The following is a 22,815-nucleotide window of genomic DNA, read 5'->3' as shown; positions in this document are numbered from 1 at the left end:
AGCAACTAGAAGTGTGTGTGCAACTATGACATACAACTATCTACTGGGGCTTTGGGGAGAAAAGGGGAAAAAAAGGAGGAGGATTGGCAACAGATGTTAGCTCAGGGCCGGTCTTCCACAGCAAAAAGAGGAGGATTGACATGGATGTTAGCTCAGGGCTGATCTTCCTCACAAAAAAAAAATAAAATAAAAATAACCTAAATATTTCCTGCCACACACCCAAGCACTTCTGCTCTCCATGAGGAAAAACAACAGAGAGTAAGGCCTGTCTGCTTGTAATTCAAACAGTTCCTGGATCATTCCCAAGGCGACTCCCTTTGTTCTTTTATCATTACTGTAGCATTCCTAGATGTCTCTTGTAATTATATAAATAGATCTGATTTTTTCCAATCTTTTATTATGAAAATATTCAAATTTACAGAAAAGCATAAAGAATAGTACAATGAACACCCAAACCCACCACATGATCCAATTTTTTAATCTCTTAGTGAGCATCTATGCTTCTGTGGATAGATGAAATATCTAGGAAATAGGAAGAAATTTCAAATATTCACAAGAAACCTGATTAATGATTATATTCAATAGTGAAATATTAAAATAATTCTAACTTTGAAATCAGAAAAATGTAAGCTCTATATTCATTAATTTGATCTTGGTTAGAAATTGTAACTGAAGACAAAAGCTGAGAGCCTTAGTTAACAATTTAATAAAGTGACTTGAAAGAAAGAGAGACCATTGCATAGATGCTTTAAGAAAACAAAGCCCTAAAACAACCATTTCATTGTATTGGATAGATAAGGAAAGAGTTAGCAGAAATATTTAATGTCAGTTACTTAAAAATTTAGTTAAATCTGTATTTTTTCTGTATCTTGTGCTTACAGAAGTGAGCACATGTCTAAATCAGTCAACTAAAAAGACCAAAGAGCTTTCTCACATTATCAAAAGATTTTTTTTAATAGTTCCAAGGATAGTTGTCTTGTAACATTGAAACTAAAAATATTTGTTATAGGAAACCACGTGTGTTTTAAATGTTTGTTTTCAGAAGACTGTGTGCATTCACTTATAGTTGTAAACTCTATTTTCATGAGAGGTTGATTTATTCACCACTATTATTATTATTACCTCACATAAGGAATAATGGCTAAATAAATGCTCAGGGAAAAAATTCATAGCCTAAAATGCTTATATTAATAAACAAGAAAGAATAAAAATAAATGAATTGAGGGTACAAAACAATAGAAAAATAAGAAGAAAAATGAGATAAACCCAAGAGAATTAGGCGGCAGGAATTAAAGAGAAAAGCAGAAAGTAATAAATTTTCATAACTAGAAACAGTAAATACAAAAACTGATTTTTGAAAATCAACCAAATAGGTTAACCATTAGTGAGCCTATTTTTTTAAAAGAAGAAAGCACAAACACACCAAATAGGAAAGGAAGAAATAACCAGACACGGCAGAAATTATTTGTATATATATGTTTTCATATTTTTTTTGCTCATATCTATCCACATACATTTGAAAACTTATATGAAATGGATCAAAACTGACCCTAGAAAAGATGGAATACTTAAATATACCAAGTAGCCCAGAAATCGCATAGAAGAAAGTTGTTAAAGATTTACCCTCTACACACTCCCCTCCAAAAAGCACCAGATCCAGACAATTTCACAGAACTGAGCACAAACACAAAAAAAAATAAGGAAAATTTTCTAATTCTTTTCATAAAGCAACCATTGTATCAATAGAAGAGCAAAAGTAGTACAAAGAAGGAAAACTACCCATTTATGAATACGAATGCAAAAATCACAAAATATTAGCAACAAGAATGCATTAAAGCTTTAAAAAAATAACATACCATGACCAAGTGGGGTTTTTCGAGGGATGCAAGACAATTCGATATTAGGAAATCTGTTAATATAATTCATCACATGAATAGATAAAAAGAGAAACATCTCATGATCATTTCTATGGATGTTGAAAAATAATTTTTGATAAAAACCAACTTTCATTCTTAATTTTTTTTAAATGGAAGCTTTTAATAAAATGGGAAATATGAACACCCTTTTAACATTACGTATCTCTAATCTCCAAAGCCAGAATGATTCTCAATGAGGAAGGACTAGAAGATTTCCTATTAAAGTCAGGAAAAAACGCAAAAATATTCGCTATCATCTACACTATACAGTGCAAATATTCAAGAGAAACGAGGAAGAAATTAGCAAAAAAGAGATGAAATTTATACAATTTACTGGAAAATTCCAAAAAATTATTCAAAAAACTATTGCAGCTAATATATAAATTGAGTAAGTTGGCTGAGTACAAAAACAATATACAAAAATCAATCATCTTCTTAGTGAGAAATAGGTTGCAGATAATAGAAATCACTCAAACTGGTACAAGCAGAGGTGATTTTTTGTGGTTTACAAGGTCACTGTCAGAGCTGGAAGAACAGGATCTAGGGAGAACTTGCAGGAACCCTTAGTCAGAGCATCTCTGCTGTGGTCCGGCGCTGCCCTTTCTGTTGCAGGAAGCCGCTGAGTCAGAAGAGGCTGACTCCAGAATTACACCATCTGCCATCAGCTCTGTTGGAACGTGGCTATCTTGATCCTTGACACTCTCCTCACATAACACAGTACCAGATTCAGTTTCCTGCGTGTACAAAATCTAAATTTCATCCAGAATACTAGTTACAATGCAGTCTTGGAAATGTAGTTTTTAGCTGTAGAAAGTCAGCTCCGATGAAAAGACACTAAAAATAATCTCCTTAGACCTAAAAACACTTTTATTTTTTTTTTATAGTTTTATTTATTCATTTATTTTTTTCCCCCAAAGCCCCAGTAGATAGTTGTATGTCATAGCTGCACATCCTTCTAGTTGCTGTATGTGGGACGTGGCCGCAGCATGGCCGGAGAAGTGGTGCGTCGGTGCGTGCCCAGGATCCGAACCCGGGCCGCCAGCAGCGGAGCCCGCGCACTTAACCACTACGCCATGGGGCAGGCCCCCTAAAAACACTTTTAAATTCAGATATTGTATTATAAAATGGCTTGTTCTGTGCTGATAAGAAATTTAATTTTATAAGCTTTCAAATTAACCACAGCTGGTAAATCAACCAGGGTGAAAGATTCAAATGAAAATAAATTTAACTGTGTTCTCAAACAGAAGCAACAGATTTCTCTCGTTTTCCCGCTATTCAATGTAAAAATAAATAAGTCAATGTGATTCTTTCTGTTAAATTATTACTACTAAATTATTTCATTACTCATTTTAAATGAATACCTTAAAGTTGTTTAAGAATCGTGAACTGGGTTTAGTTAAATATGAGAAGTCATGAGGCACAGCTATGTGAAGGAGATAAGAATAGTTCATGAATGATACTTGTGAATCAATTCCAGTAAATCTTATCTCCCAGTGAACTCTCTAAAGATTTCTTCTTAGAGTTCAGATGTGGTTCTTAAGAAGCTATAAAAAGCCCAAATGGCTTTTGATTGTTGACCTGGGTACCAGAATTCATTGACTCCTTTCTGCAAAGTTTAAAACAATCTTGACAGGATAACCAAATAGTTGATGAATATTCTCCTTATACAAATATGCCAGTTACTAAATAAAAAAGTTATGAAAGAATTAGAACACAATCATTATGAAATATTCTTGCCAAGAACATCAAACCTGAATCTGATAAAGCCTCTACATCAAACAACCAGTCCTCAGAGAATGCAGAGGGGCAGAGGAACACGTCGCACAGCACCATGAGGATGGAAACAGTAAGCAGAGACTGTGGGCATGCCACAGGACAAATGATTCGGTTCACTCAACAAATAAACTGTAAGGAAAAAAGAGAGAGAAGGACAGAGTGAGGATCTAGATTTTAAAAGTCTTAGGGGAACATCAATAAGTTTCAACATATAGTCCATGTTGGGATTTTGATCCAAACAAACTGTCAAAAATTTTTTCAAGATAATCAGGGAAATACAGATATGAAATATGAAAGGCTATTTAATATATTAAGCTTATCATGCTATATTAGATTATATGTATTATTAGCATATATATTAATATACAAGATTATTAATATAAATATTAAGAAACTGTTAAATTTCAGATGTCATAATGGTGTTATGGTTGTGATTTTTGAAAAAGAGTTCTTAGCTTTTAGAGATACACGTTGAATATTTAAAGATAGAATTATATGATGTCTGGTATGTGCATCAAAATAATCCAGTGGGGGAGAACATATAGAAGAAACAAGATTAGTTAAAAATTTACCATTTTTGAAGATTGGTAATGGGTACATGGGCATTCATCATACTATTTTCTCTACTTTTGTGTATGATGGAAATTTTCCATTATATGTTTTTACAAGAAAAACAAGCTTAAATTGAAAAAAGCATTACTAATAGTTTCTAAACCCACACACAACATACAATTTTTTTATTCTTCAAGGACATATATGTTTGAAAGTTTCAAGACTTAACACTATCTGATTTCAAGACTTACTATACAACAACAGCAATCAAGGCAGTTTGCCATTGTTGTAAAAAGAGGCATACAATTCAATGGAACAGAAATGGAAGGTCTAGAATACCTTCACATTTATATGGCCCATTGATTTTCCACAAAGATGCAAAGGTAATTCAATGTGGGAAAAACAGTCTTTTTAACAAACTGTTGCAACAATTGGATATTAGTATTTTTAAAAAATGATTAACCGTTACCTCACACCGTACATAAATACTAACTTAAAATGGGTCACAGACCTAAACATAAAGGCTTAAAACATAACATTTACGAAAGAAAAGGTAGAAGAAAATCTTTGTGATCTTAGGTTAGACAGATTTTTTGGCTAGAACCTGAAAAGTATGAACCATAAAAGAAAAAATTGATGAAATGGACTTCATCAAAATTTAAAACTTCTGCTTTTTCAGAATATATAAAGAGCTCTTACAGCTTGTCTCTTCTCAGAATACCTCTGGAAGTAGTCATAGAAATTGTTAATGGCTGTTTCCTGGGTGACCAATCTCAGGAATAATAAATGCACTTGCTTTTCACTGCTTACCCTTTTATACTGTTTAAATGTTTTACCATACATGTGTATTGCCTTTAAAAATGAAAAAGAATGAATGTGTATAACTTTGATCCCCTAGTTCCACTTCTAGCACCTTTCTTACAGAAATACCTTCATATGTACTCAAAGATAGATGTACCCAGATGTGTGTTGCAACATTATAGTTAATGGTTTTATAAAAAATGGAAATAGTCGACATGTCCATTGAATGGATTTTGATAAACTACGTTATATCTTCCTATGAAATACTATGCAACCATTAAAAGGAATGAATTAGATGAATATATATTTACATAGAAAGCCTTTTAGAGTCTGGGAATGGAGGTGGTAGTCAAACTGTCGCTTTATCAACAAGACAAATGTTTTGTCAGCCAGAATAGGTTCATATATTTATGATGTTAAAAAAGAAAGTATATATGTATACGTATATATACATATATACACACACACACACACACACACACATATGTAAACTACTGATTGAAAATATCAGTTGCCAAATATGGATAGTATGATCCCATTTATGTTTAAAGAAACTGTATTTTGGAATTAAAACATGAAAGTCTCCTATGTTGAGAAATATGTCAAGAGAGAAAAAGATAAAGTAAATATGGTACAATGTTAACATATGGGGAATCTGGGGGAAGGATATATGAGAATTCTTTGTACTATCCTTACAACTTGTCTGTAAATCTGAAGTTATGTCAAAATAAAAAGCTGAAAGAACGTACAACTGTTTCATTTCCACCAGTCTTGACTAAAAACAAAATAACCAAGACAAAAGGAAACTGTCTTTCTAGAGCCACAAAGTCCTTGTTTACACAAAGGAATTTTATATCTTCCAGATGGATAGCCAGCTGTGCCATCACCACTTATTAAAAGACTTCATTTTCCCATTTGATTGCAATACAACATTTCATATGTATTAAGTTATATATAATGGAATCTATTTTGGATCCTCCATTCTATTCCACCAATCTACTTGCTATTTTTATGTTACTGTCATCCTGATTTGTTCCATAACTTTGAAGTACATTCTGATATAAGGGAAGGCAAACACGTCATTGCTAGTTTTTAATGTTTCCACACACAAAAAACTTCCTTGTCTATTCTGAGGCACTTATTCTTTTATTTAAATGTTAATTTGTTTTATTCATAAATACACACACAGGTTAGCATTCTAATTATAATTACATGGGATTTACTTTTGAGAGAATCAACTTCTTTAATATTAAGACTTCCCAAGACCTGATATGTCCTTCCATTTGTTCAGATTCTGTGTAAAATAATTTTCTTCATAAAGACATTACTTTTCTTGTTTAAAATAAGCATTTTATTGTTCTTATTGTTATAATTCTTGTTGTGAATACATTATTTTTTCCACTTGCTTACCCCCTTTTTTTTTTGTGAGGAAGATCAGCCCTGAGCTAACATCTGTACCCATCTTCCTCCACTTTATGTGGGATGCCGCCACAGCATGGCCTGACAAGTGGTGCGTCTGTGCGCGCCCAGGATCCGAACCCGGGCCACCAGCAGTGGAGCGTGCGCACTTAACCACTACTCCCGGGGCCAGCCCCGCTTATTCCTCATTAACTTTAGTGATATTTTGTTAAAATCTCTTGGGTTTTATACAATCATATTACCAGCTTGAAGAAATATGTTTATCTCTTTTTTTCCAGCATCTCGACCAGTGATTTCATTTTGTGTGATTGTATTTGCTAGAAAGCCTACAAGACAGTATCAAATAACAATGTTGATAGCAAGTATCCTTATCAGGTTCCTAATTTTAATTGAAACCATATCTCAATTAGCTTTACTGGTGTGTTGGTAACTGGTTTTTGTTGTATTTAAGAAGTCTGCTTCTATCCTTATTTTTACAGAGTTTTTAAATTAAGAATAGCTGCTAAATTTTATCAAATGACTTTTCAACATCTGTTGATATCATCATATTATTTTTCATTTAATTTGTTATTGTTATAGATCATGTTGCTAGATATCTTGATATTGAACATACTTGTATTCCTAGAATAAATTTTTCTAGATCATGATTTATTATCCTTTTAATAAATAGTAGATTTTATTTACTAGTATTTAATTTAGAAATTTTCCTTCTATGTTCTAAAGCAAGCTTGTTCTATATTCTTTTCTTTTATTTTTAGGTTGTAGGTTAAAGTTATGTTGGCTTCACAAAATGAATCATGGATATTTCCATCTTTTTCTATGGCCTAGAATAGTTTAAATAACATTGAAATTATCTGGTCTTGAAATATTAGACAAAATATAGCTGTGAATGTATTTGGTTCTGCCTCCTTTTTATTATTAAATCTTTAATCACCTTTCCAATCCTCAATATTTAATTGGTCTACATTCAGGCTGTCTTATCTTGTCTGTTACTCATCTTTTCTATTGTGCAAGAAAAACATCTTTTTTAAAAATATATTTTATTTTTTCGCCATAGCATTCCATGTAAGCTTTCATAATTCTTTTAAATTCTCTTGAATCTGTAGCTACATCTCATTTCTGATTCCTAGTCTCGTATAAAGAGTTCTTACAAGTAAAGAAAATATTATTCAACCAGGCGAATACTGCAGTAAAAATGGGTAATGATCACGCATGAGTAACTTACAGAAAAAAGAAATACAAATGGTCAATAAACAAATTTAAAATATTTACTCTCACTGGCTATACCATAAATGCCAATCAATGCTGCCCAAACACACCCTGTTATAGAAGAAACTACCTCCCACAGCCCCCCGAATCCTAGGCAGACATATAAACAAAGGGCATTGGGAACAGTTGGAGCAACTTGGTTCCTCCCTTCACCTTCTCAAGGAACAGAGTGGGTAATAGCTGGGGCTGTTGCCCTTAGACTAAAGCTGGAGACCTGTTCTCTAAAGAATGGATGATCTATGGATCACCTACAGATGATCCAGAAGGGGCTACTAGGGAGGATATTGAGACATAAAAGCAGTATCCCTGTCTAGGTAACTGCTGAGTTTCAAAACACAGAATAAAATATTGAGACAATAGAGAGGCAGCCCCACCCAGAGGGTGAAATTCACTGAAGTCCATCACCACCAGAGTAAAGACGTCTTCACCTTGGCAAACATAATGTGTGGATCACTGGCCTGCCTAATTCATACCCTCCCACCCTAGAGAGAAATCTACCTCTCAACAAACCCAGCCAACTTACACAGAGCCAAAGGTTGGCCTTCTCATTCAAGGGACAGTCCTTTTATGGACACAGACCTACACAGCTTGGGAGAAAAACCTGCACCAGCTACTTTTATTTAACAAAGCATTTATTCATAAACATAACTGGATATTCAAGTACCTCCAGATATTTGAATAAAAGTCACTAGTGTGAAGAAGCACAAAGATGAACAAACAGTCAACTAACATTGGAGAAATCTGAGATGATTAGGAAACTAAAATGTTTTTTTAACTTATGTGATACTGAAAATTATTGAGTGGAAATGGTACCCATAAAAGTATGCAGTGTGTGAGGAAAAAAGAGCAATCCAGAGAACAAAAATCTTCTTGGAAACTAAAAATACAAATGTCAAAAAATGGCATTGGACTGCCTGAATAATAAACTGAACATGAGGACTTAATTAGAAATCAGAATTAAATTTAATCTCTTATAATGGAGACTAGAAGTAAATAATTCAAAAACATACAAATAAATTTAAGACACATGGAAGATGGATCCAGAAGTCAAAGATCTGTCTAAAAGACGTTCCAAACTGAGACAACAGCAGGAAAGAAATATTCAAAGAAATAGCTAAAGAAAATCTCCCCAAACTCCATGAGTCTTCATTTTGAAATGGTCTACATAGAGGCAAAATGTTAATTTTAAAAAGACCCACTCCTAGACTCAATCTAATGAAATTTCAGAGCTCCAAGAGTAGAGAAAATCTTGAAAGTTCCCATGGAGGGGATGGGAAAACAGTTTACCAGAAGAAACAGGGAAAAATATGGCACCAAACTTCTCATCAACAACACTTATTGCTCAAAGACAATGGAACAATATTTTCAAACTTTTGAGGATGGGAAAAGGTTTGTGTATTTTTACTTATTATTTAATTTATTTTTTTAACGATACCTTTACTTGGTAAAAGAAAGAAAATACATTAAAAAAGTGTTCAGAATCTGACTCCCACCCTGCCCATTTGCCCCATTCCCCATTCACCTGCCTCCAAAGGTAATAACCATTTCTATTAGTTTCTTGTTTATCTTCCAAGTTGGAAAGTGGTTTTGAACTTAGATTTCTAAACAATCAAGCCAAACAATCCATCAAATTTGGGCAAAATAAATGCATATGTGACACACAAGCACTCAGAGTATACAGTACCAATGGAGTTTTGATGAGATAAAATGCTAGAGAAGGATTCCAGCAATATGAGAAGGGAACCAAGAAAGAGGACACACAGGATACCAGATACATGGCAGCAGCTGACTATGACCTATAAGAAGTGAAGGGAGCCGAAAAGAAGTTGAGACTCAGACGTAGATTTACTATGAAACTAATGAAGGTAAGCCTCAGGGCCCCTCGCTCACTTGAGATCTTTCCAAGGCCAAGGGAATGTGCCCCAGCAGTGTGTTTGTAATTTTGTATTTTTTCTCTTGAAGACAGCCCCCCAAATAAGATTCAAGACCTACAAAACTTGATTCATTTGATTAGACCTTAACATTTGGAAGATTTTCCCTCAAGCAACAAGGTTTTAATGACATGAATTACATTTCTTTCCTTGGGTCAATTCAAGCTATAATAATATTTATCCAAAAATATTTATTGATTTTCCATTTCTAAAATTAACCTATAGACAAGAGACAAATATTTAATTGGAGTTATAGAACAGACTAAAAATGTTATAAATCTTGGCTATAAAAATTAAAATATGGCTAAAAATATTAGGACATGGGAAGAGAAATGGAAGGATAATCAATCTACTAATCTTTGAAAGCAGGTTATCTAAGAACACAATCTAAAGTTGACAATAAGAATAGAGATTCAATTATACTGTATATTGTTAATTACATGAACAACAAGTAACCAACTACAGTTTGGAGTTGGAGGAGTCAGGGAAAGTGGGAGTTACTGTAAAAGCAATAAAGTCCTCATCATTCAGAATACAGCCATGGATACTGTTGAAAGATGATAAACCAAGGAAAAGGGCCAAAATATTACTAAAGACAGAAATATTAATTAAATATACAATTAACTAAAAAATATTAATTAAAGATAAAATAATACTCATGAGAACAATCCCAGTCAGAAAGTATTATCAGATGCTTGTGATGAATTGAACTAGGGAAAGAGGAAAGAAAATGTTTTACTTTTCATTTTATAACTTTCTATAATGTTTGAATTTTTTAATTTGTGCACTACTTCTATAATTTCTTAAACAATTTTTTAAAAATATGTGTAGTAGGATATTCTTTATAATGTTGTTTATAATTGGGGGAAATGGAAACAATCTAAAGACCTACAGAGAGACAAATAAGAGACTGATTAAAATAATTTAAATTGATGTTGTGTATTTACTGACATGGAAAGATCCCCACACTATACCAAGTTTTTTTATTTAAAAAAATCCAGGGGCCGGCCCATAGTGTAGCAGTTAAGTGCACGCGCTCCGCTGCTGGCGGCCAGGGGTTCGGATCCCGGGTGCACACCGACGCACCACTTGTCAGGCCATGCTGTGGTGGCGTCCCACATAAAGTGGAGGAAGATCAGCACAGATGTTAACTCAGGGCAGGTCTTCCTCAGCAAAAAGAGGAGGATTGGCATGGATGTTAGCTCAGGGCTGATCTTCCTCACAAAAAAAAAAGTTCCAAAAAAAAAAAATCCAGATGCTAAATAACATGCATATCATGACCCATTTTTTAAAAATCTGTGGTGTATATGAATGTGTGTATGCAAAGGATACTTATTTTAAAATATGGATAATTATTGCATCTAGGTGATAAAAATGCAGGTGATTTTTATTTTTCTCTTTTTGCTTAGATTTTCTAAAATTTCCTGTGAGGAACATAAATTATTTAGTAGTAAAAAGAAAACAAAAATGTTATTTTAATACATTTTTCCTTAATTCAGTCCACATTTCTCCTGATTGGAACAAGGTCACAAGATTCTATTTGTAATTCTTGGCACGACTGAACATTTATATGAGTCAAAATCTGTTTGACATCAGCCTCAAATCAAAGTGTTCAGGTACAAAGATGTCCTTCAACCCAAAATGATAAGAAGAACACAATTTCATAGCTAAGGCAGATAAAAAGAACATCGTTTTCCCAGTAAACTAGTGCGGCTGTGACATCGATTTCTGAACCAAGGAGAGGAGACCCTAAATCATCACAGCTGACAAGAAAGCACAAGCTGAGTTTGTCAGAGGCAGGCTCATTGTCTGGGATGCTCATTTCAAATCACTTTCGCAGAATTACTGCTGCTAAATTTCACCACATCCGAAAATCTGTGACTTTTCCAATCATCAAGAACAGGCCTGCAAACCTTGATAAGGACGTTTCCATTGCCTTCATCATTACAACCGATTTAACGGTGAGGAGACAAAGGCAAAGGCAATAGGTGCTAACGCTCTAGTGCAACTTTCAATCCAAAGCATTTCCATTATCTCGAATGAGCAAGAGGCCACAGAGCATTTTCCCGTGATTTGGGACATTTTACTTCCACACTAAAGGCTGCTCTGTACTTTAGAATTTTTAAAGTCACAAGAAGGCACTTCAAAGGTAACCACGATACACTTCCATCCAATTCCACTTGTACTTTTGGCCTTGACCTGTCTAATCTTAATCAGATCTATCCGAGAACCAGAAATAATTCAGAAAATCAAAATCGCATTTACCCCAAACTGAAAAATTCTACAAAGGGCAGTGTTGGGGTAATAAAAATGGTACCATTTATTGAGTTTTCCAATGTGCCAGGCACTTAATCAACACTTAAGTAATTAATCAGTACTTAAGCACTTAAATTAAGCAATTAAATTAGTAGTAAGTGCTGATTAAGTACTATATTAAGCACTTTTCTCATTTGATACTCACGAAACCTTATGAAATAGGCACGAATATCATCTATATCTGGCAAATTGTATTTTCAAAATATGGCCACAACCATATCTCTCATCCCAAATGCTTTTCTGCAATGTGATCTTACCAATCCTCCCATCAACAGGTTGGGTCCTAGGTATCCTGCCTTTGAACCAGGGAAGGCTTTGACCAATTGAGTATGGCAGAAATGTCATATAACTTCCAAGGCTAGGTCAGAAAAGACCTTACAACTCTCACCAGGCTCTCTTGGGATGTTTGTTCTGGGGGAAATTCCGGCCACCACTTAATAAATCCCACTACAGTTAGGCTATCATGTTGGCAAGGCTATTTGTAGGTAGTTCCAATCAATACTGCCAGCTAAGCTCCCAGCCAACATCCAGCCTCCACTGCCAGCCATGTAAGTGGGCCATCTTAGACATCCATCCTAGCCAAGACTTCAGATGATTGTAGTCCCAGTTGATATCTGACCACAACTACATGAGAGATCTTCCAAGTGAGAATTTCCCAACCAAGGCTTTCTGAAGTCCTGACCTATGTTTCACAGCACTGAGTTTACAGTGGTTTGCTACACAGCAACTGTAACCAGGACACCCCATTTTGCACATGAGGAAACTGAAGCTTAAAGAATTATTTGACTCCAGGTCTTAACCATCATTTTATCCTGCTGCCAAATGTTGGGATAATAAATTTTGCACCATGTAGAAGACAGCCTTCTCAAGTCACATGTTCATTTCAACAAATCCATCAGCAGAACACACTGTGGAAGAAAAACTATGATTCATTGAAGTGAAAGCAGTCTATTTCACTGCATTTTGTGATTGAATGGCTTTCTCTGTTTCCATCTATTGATCTGTTAACTACACTGTTGGCAAATTACTTGCGATATTACATCAAAGTAGAGTGCCCCAACCTACTGTATCCAAGGGTCATAATAAGAGACATTCCCAGGAGATGACTAAACATCTTTCTCTAAAATCACTTTTAGCAGGCTGTGTGGACATTTCAGAGGTCAATTCTTTCAGAATTTTCTCAAAGTATGAACTATAAGGCTAACATCTTGGAGAATTTTAGAGACAAACATAAAACAAATTTTATACAACTTGATTTGAATAATAGAATCTACACAAAACATAAGTGAGAAGTAAGAGTGAAATTCTAAGTTTTGGGGGAATTTAAAATGCTTGTATGAAAGACCTATCTAGTAAGAGAATTTACAGTAAAGTAACCCTTGTAAGAGCTGAATCCTTGAAGAACTTTACGACGCAGTTCAGTTTTATACCCCTGAGAAGATATCACTCTGGGCCATCATCACAATAGCAGATACCAGAGCTGTTTGCCAGTTCACAATCCATCCCTCATCCTATGGGCTGCTGTGATCATCTTTTTACTGTACGCATTTTGACCTCTTTCCCCTAGTTAATCCAACCTGGACAGAAAACAGACTCTCTCTTCTGAGAATTTGGAATTAGGGTTTATTAGTTCTAGTTATTCTGTGCTATTCATTTTATTAGTCAGAACAAAAACTCAGGGAATGAGGCTGCCATTGTGGGGCAGCCATGTTTGCTGAGGTGCAACCAAGGCAGTGAAAGGCAGTTCACAGATAGAGGAAAGAATAAAGCAGATGCAGAGACTGCTGACCAAGAAATCAAAAGGAGAGAGGGAGACAGAAAGACAAAGAGAGAGATGGAGAGACAGAGAGAAAAAGACAAAAATGCAAGCGGGTTTTTTATGCCCCTAGAGTTCAGTTTTTGGGCTTTTTGTGAAACTACCTCTTGCCCTTGGGATCCAGGAGATACTCTGGTACCCTGTGGTAGCCAGCATTCAGATGGCCCCCAATGATTCTTGCCTCTGGTATTCATGCCACTGTGCAGTCCCCTACCACATTGAATAGGGCTGGCCCGTATAACCAATAGAATATTGCAGAAACGATGATGTATAACTTTCAAGGCTAGGTCATGAAAGTCATTACAACTTCCAACTTGCTCTCTCTTAGACTACCCACTCTGGGTGAAGCCCACCTGGCGAGGAACTGAGGCTTCTTGCCAACATCCAACACTATCTTGCCAGGCATGTGACTAAGCCATCTTGGAAGCACATCCTCCATCCCCAGTCAAGCTTCCAGATGATGGTAGCCACAGACAACATCTTGACTGCAACCTCATAAAACACCCTGAGCCAGAACCGCCCAGTTAAGCCACTCCTGAATCTTTGACCCACAGAAACTGTGAGATGTGTTTACTGTTTTAAGACACTAAGTTTTGGGTTATTTGTTATGCAGCAATAGGTAACTAATATATACTCTTTGAATAACTTGTTTTGGCTTAGAGTAGTTTGTAGTAGATTATTGTTAGTTGTGTAATAGGATGTTCAGTGGAATTTTTCCTATTGTCTCAGAATTGTGAGAAAAAAGCTGACTACAAAATATCCTAAGCACCCCATATTCTAAGTTCAAGAAGCCAACAACAGTTGAGACCCCTTCAGATTTCTCCTGGGGCTTACTGGAAGGCACTGGAGCAGACCAGTCTCACCACCAACCATCACTGAATCTACATACACATGCATACGTACATGAGTCTAAATAGGAAAGTACTGAGAAGAGAGCAGATTTTAGGTCTTTAAGGGAGGGTAATACCTACCCCTGAAACCATGAGAGATACCTTAAAGAAGGCAATTTATTCCATTTTTTTTTACAGTTCTGTTTGGGCAATGAACTTGCTTATCTGCCCTGCGTTAAAGGGAAATGAGATTTGGAAAGAGATGGCAAAGCTTGGTGGGGGGTGCAGCCATGGGGCATCCTGCACAGCCAGTGTTTTATGGGCGAGGATGTGTTTCTCATGGTTCAAGTAGACAAAGAAGATAATGAGATCCCATCCAGAAGAATGGCAACTAGGAAAGGGGACCCAACAGCAAGACACCATGAGAAGGATGGACTTTGATGGGGACTGAAGGAGGGTGGAAGAGGTAGAGTAGAGTCAGAACTGTGCTGCAGGACCCTTTGAGGAGCCCAAAACAAGATGCCTGCCACATAGAGCCCTTGAACAGATAGTCAGCCTTGGCTAAAGGAGCAAAGACAATCCACAGAGAAAGAAGTGTGATCCCTCTGGTTAAACAAGTGACTTCTCTTCCTTTCCTCTCTGCTTTCCCTAGAAGGAGCTAGCTTCTAGAAGAATAAGGAGGGAGAGGAGTTTGAAGCCAAGACAACTTTCCCTCACCCTCCACTCTAAATTCATATATGCTAGAGCCACAAACAGGCTTATCCTTTGAGAGGAAAAGACTCAGAATCGAGTTTGAGATCAAAGGATTAAACTGAAGAGCATTTGAAACTAAACAAGACTGAGTCTTAAATACCAAATTTGAGAACTCAAAGTGACTTGAAATATACAGACTCTGGAGGAGATATTATAGAACCTGTGACTGTTAGAAAAGAGGAGTTCTACATACCTCAATTGGGAAGTAGTTATTGGAAAAAATAAACCTGTTCTATGATTTTATCCCCGCTAATTGAGACTCCTCAATATATCCACCATATTAAAAAAAAAATAGAACCTTGATTAAGACACCTAATATTCTGAAAAAAAGAAAAATTCAACACAGTGAGAGTATTACCAAAAGAGATTTCTCCCCATGTCAGAGGAGTAAAAGTTCCTCAGATATGACAAGATCTCAAAGACCAGAAAATAATCCATGACCATATACTCACAGTATGATGTCACAATGTATAGATGTTTCCAGGGAAGACCACCACCTGAACAGGAGGACAGATAATGCAAAAGGAGAGCTTCAATGCTCAGTTCTCAGACATTGCTTCTTCTTTATCTACCACTAACTCTCTAGTGAGCTCATCCAGTCCCATGGCTTTAAAAATTACATACCTTTATACTGATAACTCTAAAATTTATATCTCCAGACTCAATCTGTCCCCTCAGCTCAGAATAATATATTCAGTTGCCTACTCAGTATCTCCACTTGAGCCACCATTCCTCAAACAAAGCACAGGCAGACCTCCTACAAGAAGGCTCACGGTTGACAAGCCCAATTACATGTTTAGACCATCCCAACAGCTTTTTAGTTCCCTGGTATAGTCTTGCTTCCTGGTATTCAAGCCCTTGTGTAGTCTCATTTCACACTGAATGAGGCTGACCCATATAACCACTAGGACATCAAGGAAATGGTGGTGTATGTCTTTCAAAGATAGGTCATAAAAGTCTTTTCAGCTTCCAACTTACTCTTTCTTAGATCACTCACTCAGAAGGAAGCCAACTGCCGTGTCCTGAGGACACTCAAGCACCCCTCTATGGAGAGACTCACATGGCAAGGAACTGAGGCCTCCAGCCAACAGCCAGCATGAACCTGCCAGATGTGAGAAGATCTTCCCACTCCACAGGACTTCAGATGACTGCAGCCCCTGCTGACATCTTGACTGCAGCATCATGAGACAACTCTGAGCCAGAACCACCCAGAAATTATGTGAGATAATGAACATTATAGTTTAACTTGCTAAGTTTGGGGCAATTTGTCGTCTAGCATTAGATAACTAATGATATTTGGCTTAGTTATTTTGGCTCATTTTCCTCTGGTGATATTGGCTACTCTGTCAGCCAATGATACGGAGGAAGTCCTGAACCCCAGATTGTGTCAGTCCCAATAGGCTCAGGGTGGGGGTGAGAGAACCCTAGAGTGAAAAGCCCCAGGCATCTGAAAAGCTCAAGGAATTACTTCCGACTCCACAAAGCATGTGTTCAAATCATAGAGTCCTCTTGACTCCAGCAAGAAGCAGCTTTAAAGGGAGACTTTCAAGACTATGAAGTCAAGATGGCGGTGTAGGCAGACTCTGAACTCACCTCCTCCCAAGGACACAGCCAATTTACAACTACTCATGGAAAAATTACCCCTGAGAGAGAACTGAAAACTGGATAAGAGGAACTCCTGCAACAAACGACAACCCTAATTGAGTTGGGAAATGCAGAAATTCCCTTCTGGAGAGAAAAAATGCCACCTTCACAAGCCATAGTGCTTCACGGCCACCCAGGAGCAGCCCAAAGGTACGCAGCCTCCCCTAGAGCGAGTGGGGCCCTGAGCCAGGGAGTGCTCCCGCTGTAGGCATTTTTTGGACCCAGCACAATCAAGACGAGTGGCATAATATCTGACTTGGCTTGCTACTAAAACACTGGGGAGTACCCCCAGAAAAGCTGGTTCACAAAGAAATTAAAAATGACTCTTAGAGAGCCCATGCACAAATTCACCGATTTCAGAAAGCAACCTAAAATCACCAGAAAGAAAGGTGGGCAGTGCTTTGGTGAAAAGAGACTCACCTGATAGGCTCTGAGTGCATCTCGGTGAGAGGTGAGACCTCTCCAGGACTGGGACATTTGCGGTGGCCATTGTTGTGGCCTGGTGTGGGCGTGCTGAGACGGATGCCAGCAGACACCATTGGAGTTCTCCCTGAGGCCTGCTAGCCCAGGGTCTGCCCCACCTACTAGAGCACTGATTTAGTCAAGCTCAGCCAGGGCAGGCAGCCCACCCTAGAGGCTGGCCCCACCCAACAACAAGCCCTCAGGCAACTTGTGGGCCTGCTAAGTGAGCTGCCTGGATTCTCCACAGCCTGGCAAGTGGGTCCACTTCTGTGGGGCAGGGCGTGTGCAAGGAGCAGGTGGAGAGTGTGGGGTGGTGGTGGAGTGTCTGGGGCTCCCACCTTGGAGAGACTGGGTCCACTTCAGGAGGTCAGGGTGTGCACAAGGGGCAGAACTGTGTTGACTGTGTGTATGGACCTGTGGGTGGCAGGACTTGTCAGCTGCAGAAGACTTGTGCTTCTCAAAGACCCACATAGGGGGTTTGCCCCACCTTCCAAAGTCTGAAAACAATTGGATGCTCCCCTGCCTGAGGCCAGTCCCACCCAGCTGCAATCCTCAGAGAGCTGACAAGAGACCTAAAAGCTGGAGGTTTATAGCAATTGTAAGCCCCTGAGCCTAACAACCTGCTACGCTGGGGGCCTACTCACTTAAAAGAAATACTGGAACACAAATGTGCTATTAGAACTTGCAGCCAACTGTGCTGGGGCTCCCCACACCTGATAAAGAGACTGAAGGGCCCACAACAACTACAAGCAGCTGAGCATTACAACAGCTCGCCAGGGGCATAGCTCAGCCTCCCTGGGCACCTACAGGGAGAGCGACCATGCCACAGCAGGACACATGTAGCCCACATGGGGGTCATCCCTGGGAAATTCAGAACTGAGGGAAGCACACTTCCGGGACTCATAAGGCATCACTTATATCAGGTCACCTCTCCAAGAGCAGGAGACGTAGCTGACCTACCTAATACATAAACGCAAGCAAAGGGAAAGAGGCAAAATGAGGAGGCAAAGGAATACATTCCAAGTAAGGGAACAGGACAAAACCCCAGAAAAGGAACTAAATGAAACAGAAATGAGCAACCTACCAGACAGAGAGTTCAAACAAAGAGTGTTAAGGATGCTTACTGATCTGGGGAGAAGAATGGATGAACTCGGTGAGAATGTCAACAAAGAAATGGAAGATATAAAAAAGAACCAATCAGAAATGAAGAATACGATACTGGAAATGAAAAATTCACTACAGAGACTCAAAAGCAGAGTAGAGGATACAGAAGAACTGATCAGCGAGCTAGACAAAAGACTAAAAGAAATCACCCAAGCTGAACAGGTAAAAGAAAAAAGAATTAAAAAGAGTGAGGACAGTCTAAGGGACAAATGGGACAACATCAAGCACACTAACATCCATGTTATAGGTGTCCCAGAAGGAGAAGAGTGAGACAAAGGGGCAGAGAATCTATTTCAAGAAATAATAGATGAAAACTTCCCTAACTTAAGGAAGGAAATAGACATCCAGGTACAGGAAGCACAGAGAGCACCAAACAAGGTAAACCCAAAGAGGCCCACACCAAGACACATCACAATTAAAATGTCCAGAGTTAAAGAGAGAATCCTAAAAGCCACAAGAGAAAAACAAGTTACAAGCAAAGGAAACCCCATAAGGCTATCACATGACTTCTCAACAGAAACCTTACAGGCTGGAAGAGAGTGGCACAATATATTTAGTGTGGTAAAAGGAAAAAACCTACAGCCAAGAATACTCTACCCGGCGAGGTTATCATTCAAAATGGAAGGAGAGATAAAAAGTTTCCCAGATAAGCAAAAATTAAAGGAGTTTGTCACCAAGAAACCAGTACTACAAGAAATGCTATAGGGACTTATTTAAGGGGAAAAGAGAAGACCACAAATAGGAAAAATTATCTATTTCCATGATAAGAAGGTAATGGATACAAATGCACAAAAAGAGGTTAGATATGATATCAAACATGTAAAATGTGGGAGGAGGGGAGTTAAAGAGTAGAGCTTTCAGAGAGAGGTCAAACTGAAGAGACCCTCAACTTAACATAGATTCCTATATATGTAGGTTACTGTATACGGACCCCATGGTAATCACAAACCAGAAAGCTATAATAAATACACAAAAAACTAAGAGAAAGGAACCCAAACGTAATACAAAAGAAAGCCATCAAACCACAAGGGAAGAGAGCAAGAGAAGAAGAAAGGAACAGAGAAGGACTACTAAAACACCGAGAGAAAAAAAGTTAAAAAATGGCAGTAAGTACATACTCATCAATAGCTACTTTAAACATCAATGGACTAAATGCTCCAATTAAAAGGCATAGGGTGGTTGATTGGATAATAAAAACAAGCCCCATATATATGCTGCATACAAGAGACACACTTCAGACCTAAAGACATTCAGAAACTGAAAGTGAAGGGATGGATAAAGATACTCCACGCAAATGGCAATGAAAAGAAAGCTGGGGTAGCAGTACTCATATCAGACAAAATAGACTTTAAAACAAAAACTGTAAAAAGAGACAAAGAAGGGCATTACATAATGATCAAGGGAACAATCCAACAAGAGGATATAACACTTGTAAATATCTATGCATCCAACATAGGAGCACATAAATATATACAGCAATTATTAACAGACATAAAAAGAGAAATAGACAGTAACACAATAATAGTAGGGGACTTTAACACTCTACTTACACCAATGGATAGATATCCAAGCAGAAGATCAATAAGGAAACATTGGCCTTAAATGACACCTTAGAACAGATGGACCTAGTAGATATATACAGAACATTCCATCCAAAAACTGAAGAATACACGTTCTTTTCAAATGCATGTGGAACATTCAACAGGATTGATCACATATTAGGCCACAAAACAAGTCTACATAAATTTAAGAAAATTGAAATAATACCAAGCATCTTTTCTGACCACAATGGTATGAAACTAGAAATCAGCTATAGGAAGAAAATCAGAAAAGCCACAAGTACATGTAGATTAAACAAAATGCTACTGAACAAGAATTGGGTCAATGAAGAAAGCAAAGGAGAAATCAAAAAATACCTGGAGACACATGAAAATGAAAGTACGACATGCAAGAATTTATGGGGTACAGCAAAAGCGGTTCTAAGAGGGAAGTTTATAGCAATACAGGCCTATCTCAACAAATAAGAAAAATCTCAAATAAACAATCAAACAATGCACCTAAAGGAACTGGAAAAAGAAGAACAAACAAAGCCCAAAATCAGTAGAAGAAGGGAGATAATAAAAATCAGAGCAGAAATCAATGAAATAGAGACTAAAAAACAATAGAAAAAATTAATAAAACCAAGAGCTGGTTCTTTGAAAAGATAAACAAAAGTGACAAACCTTTAGCTAGACTCATCCAGAAAAAAAGAGAGAAGGCTCAAATAAGTAAAATCAGAAATGAAAGAGGAGAAATTACAACGGACACCTCAGAAATACAAAAGATTATAAGAGAATACTATGAAAAGCCATATGCCAACCAACTTGACAATCCAGAAGAAATGGATAAATTCTTAGAATCATACAACCTTCCAAAATTGAATCAAGAAGAAGTAGAGAATTTGAATAGACAATCACCAGTAAGGAGATTTAAACAGTAATCAAAAACCTCCCCAAAAATAAAAGTCCAGGACCAGATGACTTCCCTGGTGAATTCTACCAAATAGTCAAAGAAGACTTAATAACTATCCTTCTCAAACTCTTCCAAAAATTGAGGAGCGGGGGAAGCTCCCTAACTTATTCTAGAAAGCTGACATTACCCTGATACCAAAACCAGATAAGGACAACATTACAAAAGAAAATTACAGGCCAATATCACTGATGAACATCGATGCAAAAATCCTTAACAAAATACGAGCAAACTGCATAGAACAATACATTCAAAAGATTATACACCATGATCAGGTGGGATTTATTCCAGGGATGCAGGGATGGTTCAACATCCACAAATCAATCAACGTGATACACCACATTAATAAAATGAAGAATAAAAATCACATGATCATCTCAATAGATGCAGAGAAGGTGTTTGACAACATACAGCATCCATTCATGATAAAAACTCTGAATAAAATGGGTATAGAAGGAAAGTACCTCAACATAATAAAGGCCATATATGACAAACCCACAGCTAATATCACCCTCAATGGTGAAAAACTGAAAGCTATCTCTCTAAGAACAGGAATCAGACAAGGATGTCCACTCTCCCACTCCTATTTAACATAGTATTGGAAGTCCTAGCCAGAGCAATCAGGCAAGAAAAAGAAATAAAAGGGATCCAAATTGGAAAGGAAGAAGTGAAACTGTCACTGTTTGCAGATGACATGATTTTATATATAGAAAACTCTAAAGAATCCACCAAAAAACTTTTAGAAGTGATAAACGAATACGGTAAAGTTGCAGGTTACATAATCAACGTACAAAAATCAGTTGCGTTTCTACACACTAACAACGAAGTAGCAGAAAGAGAAACTAAGAATACAATCCCATTTACAATTGCAACAAAAAGAATAAAATACCTAGGAATAAACTTAACCAAAGAGGTGAAAGATCTGTACACCAAAAACTATAAAACACTGCTGAAAGAAATTGAAGAAGACACAAAGAAATGGAAAAAGATATTCCGTGCTCTTGGATTGGAAGAATTAACATAGTTAAGATGTCCATACTTCCTAAAGCAATCTATAGATTCAATACAATCCCTATCAAAGTTCCAACAACAGTTTTCACAGGAATAGAACAAAGAATCCTAAAATTTATATGGAATAAAACAAAAGACACCGAATAGCTAAAGGAATCCTGAGAAAAAAGAACAAAGCTGGAGATATCACACTCCCTGATTTCAAAATATGCTATGAAGCTATAGTAACCAAAACCGCATGGTACTGGCACAAAAACAGACACACAGATCAATGGAATAGAGTCAAAAGCCCAGAAATAAACCCACACATCTATGGACAGCTAATCTTTGACAAAGGAGCCAAGAACATACAATGGACAAAGAAAAGTCTCTTCAATAAATGGTGTTGGGAAAACTGGACAGCCACATGCAAAAAAATGAAAATAGACCCTTACCTTACACCATACACAAAAATTAACTCAAAATGGATTAAAGACTTGAATGTAAGACCTGAAACTATGAAACTTCTAGAAGAAAACATAGGCAGTACGTTCTTCGACATTGGTCTTAGCAACATATTTTCAACCACCATGTCTGACCGGGCAAGAGAAACAGTAGAAAAAATAAACAAATGGGACTACATCAAACTAAAAACTTCTGCACAGCAA

The 22,815-nt window shown here is 37.1% G+C and overlaps 1 long non-coding RNA gene across 2 annotated transcripts in view; it reads right to left on the bottom strand.

Moving 5' to 3' along the window:
* Positions 1-1,395: 1,395 nt before the first annotated feature.
* LOC147917459 (uncharacterized) overlaps positions 1,396-22,815 on the bottom strand; it is a 57,955-nt gene continuing 36,535 nt past the window's right edge. The window contains exons 3-4 of one of the 2 annotated variants that reach the window (XR_015549938.1): positions 3,668-3,821; positions 1,396-2,650 (exon numbers count right to left, since the gene is read on the bottom strand). This is a non-coding gene — a long non-coding RNA (uncharacterized LOC147917459). Of the gene's footprint in view, positions 3,822-22,815 lie in introns of both variants that reach the window. The other variant, XR_015549936.1, reaches the window with a different exon arrangement.

Source organism: Ceratotherium simum, chromosome 3 (genome assembly GCF_057802395.1).
Source record: "Ceratotherium simum simum isolate JZ-2026a chromosome 3, ASM5780239v1, whole genome shotgun sequence".
In the NCBI taxonomy this organism is placed as follows: Eukaryota; Metazoa; Chordata; class Mammalia; order Perissodactyla; family Rhinocerotidae; genus Ceratotherium; species Ceratotherium simum.
The sequence above is the reverse complement of the archived record's forward strand: the minus strand, read 5'-3'. Positions and strand labels throughout refer to the sequence as shown.